The sequence below is a fragment of the Peromyscus californicus genome, unplaced genomic scaffold (assembly GCF_007827085.1).
Source record: "Peromyscus californicus insignis strain IS unplaced genomic scaffold, ASM782708v3 Scaffold_24__1_contigs__length_46423439, whole genome shotgun sequence".
Taxonomy (NCBI): domain Eukaryota; kingdom Metazoa; phylum Chordata; class Mammalia; order Rodentia; family Cricetidae; genus Peromyscus; species Peromyscus californicus.
Genome location: NW_026294535.1, coordinates 970,651 through 981,856, shown reverse-complemented (window position 1 = coordinate 981,856; position 11,206 = coordinate 970,651).

Here is an 11,206-nt window from a genome sequence, read left to right as displayed (position 1 = left end):
AAACCACACCTGGATGCTGGTCCATTAAAAAAAAAAGATAAAGAATCAAGTATTTGTTATTTTAGGGCATTAAGTTTTGGCTGCACATTTGTAGTTAAATAATATAATCCAAAGGAAGTATTTGCTGCATACAGTTATTGAAAAATTAAACTGACTCTGTCTCAAAAAAAGATTCAACTATTCACAGTGATTAAAACAGGGCCTATTCTTTGAGAAGCATTGTGTACATTTTATAACTTGATATTGCTAGAAAACAGTGGTGGCCCTATGTGTCTTCTGGAAGTAGCAGTGCCTTTATTAGTAAATGGTCCTAGTCACCTCTCTTTCTCAAAGCTTTTCTCTCCACATTCCTTACTACTCATCTACCACTCCCAGGTGGTACCTTCTTATCACTGCTCTGGCTGCTCTTCTTCGCCCTGAAAACAAATAAATAAGCCAATGCCCAGGAGACCATGCTCCATAGTGGACTGAATGAGAATGTCCCCATAGCTCGGGCATTTGTACACTTGTTCCCCAGTGGGTGGACTGTTTGGGAAGGTGTGGGGACTAACAGTGTACGCCACCACATCTGGCTTCTGTGCTGTTCATCTCAGTCAAAATACATCCTTTGTTTTTAATGCCCTCGGCTAATTTCTGTATCTGCTATCAAGAGCTTTTGATAACCTTTTCAGAAACGGATGGAGATTTCCTGAGGAAGAGGTTAAACCAACATCTAGAGGATATGTTGGATATAAATAAGCAAGAAAAGACAGAGTATTGGAAGACAGTTTAAGGAAGAAGAAATTCCTCAAGGTGGGAGGAGAGAAGAAAGTCTGAGGAGCAGCAGGAGAGTCTGTGGCCTGCTGGACCAATGTGAGAAGAAAATTCACTATGTGTGGCAGAGGCCAGTCAAGCAGGCCTTACTTGCTGGCAAGGACTTTGACTTTCAATTGAAAGGGCGCAGTCGCAGCACTAAAGGATTTTAAGCAAGAGATTGACAAGCCACAGCCCTTTTTCCAGATTTAGCCCTTGGCCTCTCTCAGTACCAGAGTCCCATCCATTCATTTACATATTGCAATGGTTCCTTTCACACCATACTGCAGAATTGAGCATCTGTAATATAGGCCTGCCTTCTACACAGACTACCGCTGGTGACCAACTGTCACGTGTCCCTTCCTCTTCCTTCCAACTGAGGCAAGAACACCACCAAGAAAAACACAAGAAACTCTAGCCTAGGAAAGGAGTTTTTAAAAAGAAAGTGGTTCCTCTGGGCCAGCTCCCTGTCTGTGTGCTCACCCTCTCCCAGCAATGATTCTGGTTTGGAGCAAGTCTGAAGATAGTCTTGTGTGATCAAAGGCAAGAAAGTCACAAGGATGTCAAAGATGACACTGGTTTTAAAATGGATCATCATATAGGTCTTTCTTAGGTTTATTACTATTTACATGTATGTCTAAATTATGTAGCTATGCATACTTGCAACTATGCATTCATGTATGTACATGTGTGAATATTTTATATACTTATGTATATGGTTGAGAGGAGGGATATTGAGGTAGAAAATGTGAAGCCAAGGGATTCATTTCTTCAGGAAGTCTGGCTGACACCCAAAGTATAAACTGTCTTCAAACCCTGGAATCAGCGTGAAGCTTGAGAGAGTTCAAGGTCATCTTGCCACATTGTCACCTCTGATGCACACTGTCTGAGTTGTCCCTTCTCATGTCATAGATACCCTGGCTCCCATCACTACCCCATCTAGAATGTACTCTATTTCCATCTCCCCCAGCCCCCCAACTCCAGGAGAGCACTCTGGGGAAGAGCAGGAAGCATCACTACGCCTTAAAGAGGAAGTCCCTCCGCTAAGCAAGCATCAGTCTTCAATCCAACAGACAATCAGGAATTTTACAAAATACAAGTTTTTGAAAGGGGAACTTTGTGTCAAAGTATTTCTGCTTTGCGTGATATATGAAAATAACTGTTTTGCTAAGTTTTTATATTCTGTGCCCCTAGCTCAGAGGATGGGACCAATGCCCATCCAGTTCCATCCAATTTCATAGACCATGAATCCATCCACCTCCATGAACCTTGGTTACATCACTTTCATAAACCATGGGTCCATCCCCTTTCATACACCATGAATCATACATCCACTTTTGTAAACCATGGGCCCATACACGTCCATGAGCCGTGGATGTCTGTAATCCATTGACACTAGACTTTCACTTTCTCCCCAGAACCAGTCACTGCATACAGGAAATTTTGTACTTTATCTCTTAAGTCCACCCATCTATGGGATTTTAACTATGACCGCCTTTACTCCATGGTCCCTCTCACCTGGACAATTGTATTATCATTCCTCTAACCAATCTCCCTGATTCAAGTCATGCCATCCATGTTTTGAATTATTACTCGGGGACCCTGAGGGTATCCTGCACGTGCAGGGAAGCATGTTGGCATGCTGGGCAGATGGACAGGAGGCTGGCGGGCGACCCACTCCATGTGGGCATGATGCGGGGGTGGGGTGGGGGTGGGGTGGACATTCACAACCCAGATGCTACATCCTCACAGAAATGGTTTATTATAATAGAGAGACAAAGAGAATATAGGAAAGAGAAAAAGAGAGAAGGAAAGAGAGAGAGAGTCAAAGGGTACACACCTCATGGGAGTGGAGGGAGAGAGAGAGAGAGAGAGAAAGGGGCAGAGTTTGCCTTAAAAGGCTTTTACATCAGGACACAGGGCGGCGCCAAGGGGCCGGTCAGAATATTAACAGTCCACGGTCTCTGCTCAGCCTAACAAAGGTATCTTCTGAAAACAGAAACCTCATTAAGGCCTTCTTAGACCCTTTAACAGCCACATAAAGCCCAGTTCTATTTGACCTACCGAGTCTTCCATTGTCTCCTTCCCCTTCTCTTCCAGCTGTCTTACCTCATTTCTTTTCCCTTTACTTCTCCAAGTTCCTGACATGCTGGCTTTCCTTCCCCGCCCTTCGGCCCCCCCTCCCCCGCCCCGGAAGTCATTGTAATAAAGTGGTTGAGAGCAGGGCTTCTGGAACCAAACACTATTCATTCAAATCCCAGCTCTGCTTCTTCTAGCTGTGTGACTTGGAGTAACTTAATCTTTGTGTGCAAGTGGGTGTGGGACCCTGGGAAGGCCCATTTCCTCATCTGGAAAATGGTGATAACAGTAAGTCATGCTTTACAAAACTGCTGTATTACACGACATGATTTGTGAGAGTCACTGAGGCCAATTCTTCAATATTAGCAATCCTCTTCTAACCGTTTGGCCTTCTCCCACCTCCAGCAGTTGCTTCTACCCCTCCTGTCACCTTGCTATTCACCTAGTTCATTCTTCACCCTTCATTATCTTCAGTGTCTCACAAGATTCCTTGACTGCAAACCCAACTTGAGCTCCTGTGTTACAGAAGTGCAGTATCCTATGCATTTTTCTTCCAGATCTGCTCTGAGCATATAAAAACTAAATCTTACCCTACTGCATTACCAAAGTATTTACCTGTCCAACAATGAATGAGTTCAAGCCCCGGAATTGCATCTAACGGACTTTCTATGGACTTTCAGCAGTATTGTAGACACACTGAGAATGATTTGCAAGGTAAGTGACATTCACTAGGCAACCTTTGGCTAACTGAAGATTCCACCAGCTGACTTTCAGTTATGTATACTGGTGGTGTGGCTCTAATATGACTCTACCAGGAATATTTCACTACAACAATCTCAGAAGACACTGTCGAACCCTTGGTATTCTCAAATGAATGAGAGATGGTACAGATGGAGGAGTGAAGAAAATCTGAACTGAGAGAGCCAACACAAATATGTGATGTGAACAAATGGTCTCCAACATACTTGACATCATCAAGTTCTACATAACTCATTGGCGAATTTCTGGCAGAATTCTACTCTCAGCAGATTATTTAATGACTAAGAATAAAGACAGTAAAAAGGCAATAATGTTCTCTCTCATTGGCAGTGATGATGCAGTTTTTATTCCTGTATTCCCCCAACATTCAGTTTAGGGCCCACCCTATAAGAACTGCTTCATAAGTAGTGATTTATAGATGGATGGATGGTTTTTAGCTACCAATTAACCAGACAACTTTAGAAGGGACTGTGACTCCTAAAAGGTAGGACTACTTTAAATAAATTATTTAATTAATTAAATGTAAAATAAAATGATGTTGTTTGCAGAAAAGTCACTTGACAAAAACTTTAAGCTGAAAGCTTCAGTTAGCCATGTTTATTATTTCTGTGTGCGGTTTTGGTCTCCCTGTAGTTAAGTCTCGTGGTTTTCTTCTGTGATTCCCTCCCCCCAGTCCCATCCTTTGTGTGTTGGATAGAATGAGGGAATGTTTGAGCACAAGCCACAATACTAGACATGTGACCCTCACCTGCCCATTCAAAATGTTACATCTTCCAGGACATAGTGACTGGGCCATGTCAAGTCACGGCATCCAACTGAAATAAATCGGGAGACTTTGCTTTAAGCAAGGAAGACAGCCGGGAGGAGCTGGTCAGAACTGGATTCTTTCCCCCCTTGACTTGGGGAAGGAGATGGCAAGATAAGAATGGTCTGAGGCCCTCAAAGGGATAGTCTTTAAAAATTAAAATGCCGAGGCATCACAACAAAGAGGACACACTGGTCTCTGAATCTTTGGAGCTCCCTGATGCAGCCACAGTGCAGTGTAGGATCTTGATCCGGTTCGTTTTTTCTGCCTATTAAAGAATTAAAAGACAGAAAAATCTCAAGTGGGACAGGTCGCCTTGGAGGAATCTCAAACACCACAAAGAGGAGCAGGCAGACCCAGCAGGTGAAGAAAAGAGTGTGAAATGACCCTCTGCAAAGCGGAGTGGGGACTCAGGAAGCCAGGAACCCCGTCTCTTCTCCAAGGGCTGGGACTGTCTCTGAAGACTTTTCCTGCCCTGACTAAGGGTTGGTCATTTTGAAGAAAGACAGGATGGTTGGGCCACTACCGTTGTGTAACACGTCCTGATCCCGCCTTGAGCTTGTGGAGCTGGTCTGTCAGCAGTGTGCCTGCTGGTGGGAGACAAACCTACAGAGCCTTTGCTTTAAGCTGCCAGGCTTGTGTCTCAAATGGGGGGGGGGGGGGAGAGGAAGAAGCAGCCATTTGGAAACTCACCACCTTTTTTACCTAGCCAAGGCTCCTCTCCCCACTGGGTGCCTGTCTAACCCTAGCCTCTCAACCACACCTGAAAACTCACACTGCCCCTGTGCATTTACTATGTGACCTGACAAAGTCTTGTTTTACTTAAACTTCTTTGAACTGATCCTGGAGGCCCCGACTGATCATCTTCTAAATGAGCTTGTCCCCTTTGGTTTGTTTTGTGCTAAGGACCTGATCCCATCTACATTGCACTGTGCTTAGTATTTGGACTACAGGAGTCTCAAGGCCCCAAAGGCCCCAAGGGTGCCTTGAAGATGTGGTGGCTGAGGAACTCCCAAAGGTCTAAAGGGTTAATTTAAAGTTCATTGCATCTGAACTCAAACACCTTCAGTGAGAATTCACCCTCATTCCATTGTAACATCCAATTATCTCCCCATTAATTGGCCCCTATTTCTCTCCAGTCCCTTCCCGCTGTTAAATATTTGCACTGGCGGTTTAGTCAGGAAGACGTTAGCAGCCTAATTGCTCGGCCAGCACTTAGCTGACAGCCCTGCTATCAGATAACTCCAGAAGGAAAACAATCAGCCTTCACATGGCCAGAGGAATGTAAGGTATGTGGTCATAAAATCTAATCACTTGAGAGCAGGGAGAGCCTGAGGTGAGCCTGCTAATCTTTTCTGGGGCTCAAAACATGAATAGCTTCCAGCATTAAACTCTTTTCACACTGTTAGACATTTTTTTTTTCAAACTGGTTAAAAAAAATGACTTTCATACAAATATAAAAAGCACATGTGCCTCAGATTTTAAGTGTACCCACCAATGACTAGGACCCTGGAAAGTGTTAAACTGGTTCAAAGGAGAATTCAAAGAGGAGACACACATGAAGGCCATCAGCAATGTTCTGTAACGCTGATGTACATGCGTCTGCGAAGGGGTTCAACAACCAGAGTCCCCCACCCTGAGTTCCCTGGCATTGGCTGTGGGCTAGGGTTGTACTTGGTTGTGTGGTTTTCAGTTTACACATATCCAAAGTGGCACAAGGGCTGTGGAAGGCACAGATGGCTGAAGAACCCCAGTCACAGTACTGAGTGGCACCCAGAGGGCAACGGGGTGTCCAGGAACGGCTTTCTGTCTTTGCCATTAGGATTGTTCTTTATGATTTCCACAGCTTCCATAATTTTTCTCTCAGCCCATGATGTCTGTCTACACTAACCAAGTACACACTGCACATTTGAATTGAGCATTTCTGCTGTTTTTCAAAAATCTACTGAGATTTGGTTTCTTCATTTTGAAAACAGGAAATTGTAATAATCATTGTTTTAAGGTGTGAAGATGAAATACAGCAATGTCTGGGAAATGCCCTTGAACTCTGTTAACCATGCAGCAAGCACCCAGAGAGCAGGCCGTGTGTATATGAAAGTCGATGTCACCTGGAGCGGCTCATCTGATCCTGACTCAGCATCCTGTATTTTATTATCAACTCTGAGGAGTTTGAGGGCTTTGCAAACATTAGATTACCCACAGCTGTGTGCTAGAGGTTGGATCTAGAATGTTCCCCAAAGGCCTTTGTGCTAAAGATAGTCCTCAGGTTGACATTGTTGGAAAGTGGTGGGAATTATTAAGCAGTTAGGTTGAGTGAGAGGTCTTAGGTCATTGGGGACACCCTCAAATGTATTTGTGGGACCTCAGTCTCTTTCTCTTGCTCTCTAGTGCTCTTTGTGTCCTGACCACGAGATGGGTGGCTTTGCTGTATTTCCTGCTATGATGGTTTGGCTCAACATGGCCCAAAGGTAATGTGGCCAGTCATATTCATTCTCTCTCTCCCTCTCTCCTTCCTTCCTCCCTGTCTTCTTCCCTGTCTCCTTATCACTCTCTCTCTCTCTCTCTGAAAAAGAATTTATTAGAACTTTATTAGTATAATGCTTCAGCTACAAAAGACAGAGATTTTAGTACTACCACTTTAAATTCCAAACATTTCACAGTAAGTGGTAAACCAGTCTGCCTCCATCTTAGACTTGAAAGCCATCTTACAGTAAAGACAAACTAGGCTCATTCCTGTTTATGGTTAAATGTTTCTCAAGGATTAGGCTATGCCCCACATACAACCTTAACTACAAATGGTTCTCTACTGCCTGCTTGTCCCATCAAACAGCAACCATGTCTTTGTTTCAAAAGGTTATTATGATCACCTCTTGTTATGACGACCACCTTGTTATGACCACCTTGTTATGACCACCTTGTTATGATCACCTTTGTTATGATCACCTTGTTATGACCACTTTGCAACCATGTCTTTGTTTCAGGGTTGTTATGACCAACTTGTTATGCTTATATTCTGCTTCTATAACCTCTACTATTTGCTTGCCAAATCCTCTATTTGGAAACCCCTACTCATAAGGCTATAAAACCCCTTATTTTCCCCATGTCCGAGACTGATCTCTTGAACCCTACCTTAGGGAGAGACAACCTGGGTGCACAAATAAAGCTTGCTTTATTTAATTTGTCCATGATTTGGGTCAGTGGTCTTTCCCCTGAGTCTGTGTGTCTGATGTAAGGACTTAGAGCAAACATCAAAACCTAGGAAGCCACGGTAAACTTTTTGTCTTTTTGAGTTGGTCATCTGGAGTATTTGTTATAATAACTGAAAGCTACTCTCACAATGCTGGTAATTTTTGTCTCTAGATGTAAATAAATTCTAATTGCCTGTTGTCTTCCCTTAAAAAAAAAGAAAGAAAGAAAAAGCTATTTCTGCAGTCATTAGCAAATACATTCCATTGTTCCTGATCTATATGTGTCCCTACACTGTGACTTCCCTTATAAGCCGGTTGTAGCATCTGACAAAATGTAGCAAAATCCAAATATCATGGTTAAGAAGAACAACATCTACAAAGATCATAACTCTTGGAGAAATAAGGTATACTATAGGAAAGCATATAGACGGTACAATAAGAAGCTTTAAGGTAAAGATGAAGTTTTTAATCGAGGGAAGATTTAAATCTAGGTGGTGATTGGGATTGGGGAAGGCCCATAATGCAACAGCTGAGAAGCAATAGAAACAACAAGGTGAGAAATTTGTAACAGTGCAAGACAGTGCAGAGGTTTCTCCATCTTGTATCCTTGCTGAAACCATTTCAGGCTTAACCAGAATTTGATCTCCTTGATGGAGAATTCCATGGAAAATTACCCAACTCTGTCCTAGGAACCTGAAATTAAGATGGCCCAGCTCACTTAGATTCTGTTAAGCGACCTGCTTATGCAAACCTCCCCCTCCATCTAACTGCTTATCTTAGCTTCTGTTAAGCTACCTGCCTGAGCAAACCTCTCCCTGCAGCTGTGGATCAAGATACCAGAATTTATCATTGTCTTTATAATGTATTTTTGCTTTTCAAAGTCCCTTGCTCTAAATGCTCAGTGTTACACTTGTATCCAAATACCCAAGTGTAGTCCTAGCCTGCTGGAATAAAAACTTTCAATTTCCTATAAACTGTGTCTAGTGGTCATATCTGGTGGGCTCCTTGTAACAAATTCAAAACAAAAGACTCAAAAAAACCTCAGGAAGCTATGGTACTAGATTACAGTTTCCCCAGAGAGCTGTCAATATGATCATGCCAGTGAAGACAGAAAACCAGCACCAAGTCATGTGACTGTAGATAGTATGGTGTGGTTGATTCTCAGGGTCTAGGCCTGTATGGTTTGTTTGTATATGAGATGTTCTCCCAAAACTCATGGACTGAAAGTCTTGATCCCTAGTGAAATGTTCAAAGATGGGACTTCCAGGAAGTAATTGCATTATAAGGGTTCTGACCTACTCAATGGATGGGTCCATTTTTGCATTCCTAGTTTTATGGTGTTACTGGAAGATAGCAGGAACTAAAAAGTGGGGCCTGGTTGGAGATGGCTCACTGGGGACATTGCCCATAAAGGTTTGGATTCTTTCTCTCCTGTTTCCTGGCCACCATAAGCTGAGCAGCCTTCCTTGGCCACGCTGTTCTGCTCTGATATTCTGCCTCACCAGAGGCCAGTGGAGCTAAATAACCACGGGCTCAAAACATGAACCAAAATAAAATCACTTTCCCTTTGTTTTTCTCAGGCATTTTTCCCAGCACTATGCAATCAGGCTAACGTGGGCCAAATATAAGGATAGGTGGTTTCTGCTCAACCCCCTTGGGCTGTTCTTTAGCCTGAAGAACAGCCATTCCTGTGAGGGTATTATCAATCTGGATCTCTATCGAGGCCTAGACAACTGCATATCAAGAGTGCAGCCGTATTTCCATCCGAGAGCACAGCAGGGTTCTGACCTGTGTTAGATGGTCCAACTCCTACAGCTGACCCTCTGCTCAGGCATTTTATCCAGCTTTTGTAACTCTGGAGGGCACACTTGAGAACACTGCCACACAGACAAATCTAAATGAAGGACTGTAGTTTACTGTTCTCTTCTCAATCAAGCTCCAAGTGCACACAGTTTATATCAAGTGAACAGATCCCACCCCTGTCTGAAGAATCTATGGAACTGGGTATACAGTCGATACCTGATTTTCTGATTTCTTTGTTTTCCTCCCAGGTTTTAAAAGTGTGTTTTCATGGATTTAAGTATGACAGTCCTTTAAGACAGTATAGGGTCCTCCTCAAGAGCCCATGTTACGTCTAACCAGTTCTGTTCTTCACCTCCACATTTCTGACTCATGATCCTCTTGGATGAGTACAGTGGCATAGGGAAGGAAAAAGAGCTTTTTCTGGAGTCTCTAATGTTCAGTAACTGAAGTTTGTGAATTATTCAGGCAAAAGACAGTTCGAAAGAAAATGTTATATAATTGTATTTGATGCAAATATTTCAATTTGTAGGTGCATGGGGAGGCATTTATAGATATGAGATAATACCCATAGAAGAACATAAGTGAGGGAGATGGTAAAACCCTTTGTGTTTTGTTTTCTTAAGATAGGATCTCACCCTGTAATTCACACTGGCCTGGAACTTGCTATTGAAGGCTGGTCTCAAACTCATAATCTTCCTATGCTTTGCATATCATACTTTTTTCTAATGTGTGTGTGTGTGTGTATTTTGTATGCACACATACACATGTATATAGGTGCTTATGCCCATGCTTGCAACTTGTGAGACCAAAGATTAACATAAGGTGTGTTCCTCTTTACTCTCCACTTTATTTTTTGAAGCAGGACCTCTCACCATAGCTGAACTTGCTGCTTTGGCTAGATTGTGTAGCCAGGCAAGGCCTCACAAGGCTACTGTCTGCATCCCAGCATTTGTGGTACAGGTACAAACTGCCACCCCTGACTTTTATGTGAGGCTGTTGATCTGAACTCAGGTTCTTGTGTTTGAGCAGCAAGCAGTTTGCTCACTGAACCATCCCTCCAGCCCTGCACAATATTGTTGAAAAGAGCAACTAAACTGTGTGCAAGAAACAACAATATAAATGGAAGTGGGATTGTGAGGACAATCAATTGTGGGACATGCGTGGTACATGATAGGTCATGTTATGCAGATAAGAAGTCCGTTGTCACTGGCGGTGATGGCCCATGCCTTTAATCCCAGCATGTAGCAGGCAGAGGTGGATCTCTGTGAGTTCCAGGACAGCCAGAGCTGTTACACAGAGAAACCTCACCTCAAAAAACAAAAACAAATAAACAAACAAAAGAAGCCCATTCTCTTTCTGGTGGAGGGGAAGGAAACACACTAACAAATGGAAACCTGTGTCACTTTTACAGAAGGACACCTATGCTTGGTTTAGGCAACACTTGGAAGGACAAAATTTCCTTCATGTGCTGTTTCTCAATTGTCTCAGCTCAAAATGACCCTTATGCCAGCGTGGCATGTTTTGAGTGGCACGTGTCAATCTTTTTTGAAAACCCAACAGGTAGAAGTACTTATTTAAAGCAAATCAACCAGGGAACCTCCCTTCACCTTTCGACATCTCTCTGAGATGACATTGACCCGTCACTTCATTTTTCCCCTTATTTTCTTTTCTGCTGAGGCAGGCCAGAGCATTCCTTTCCATCACCCTTAGTGACAGAGTCCCTTCTTCAGAGTTGACTGAAGTAGAAGTGTCCTGACGTTCGGTAGTTCATTGTCATCCC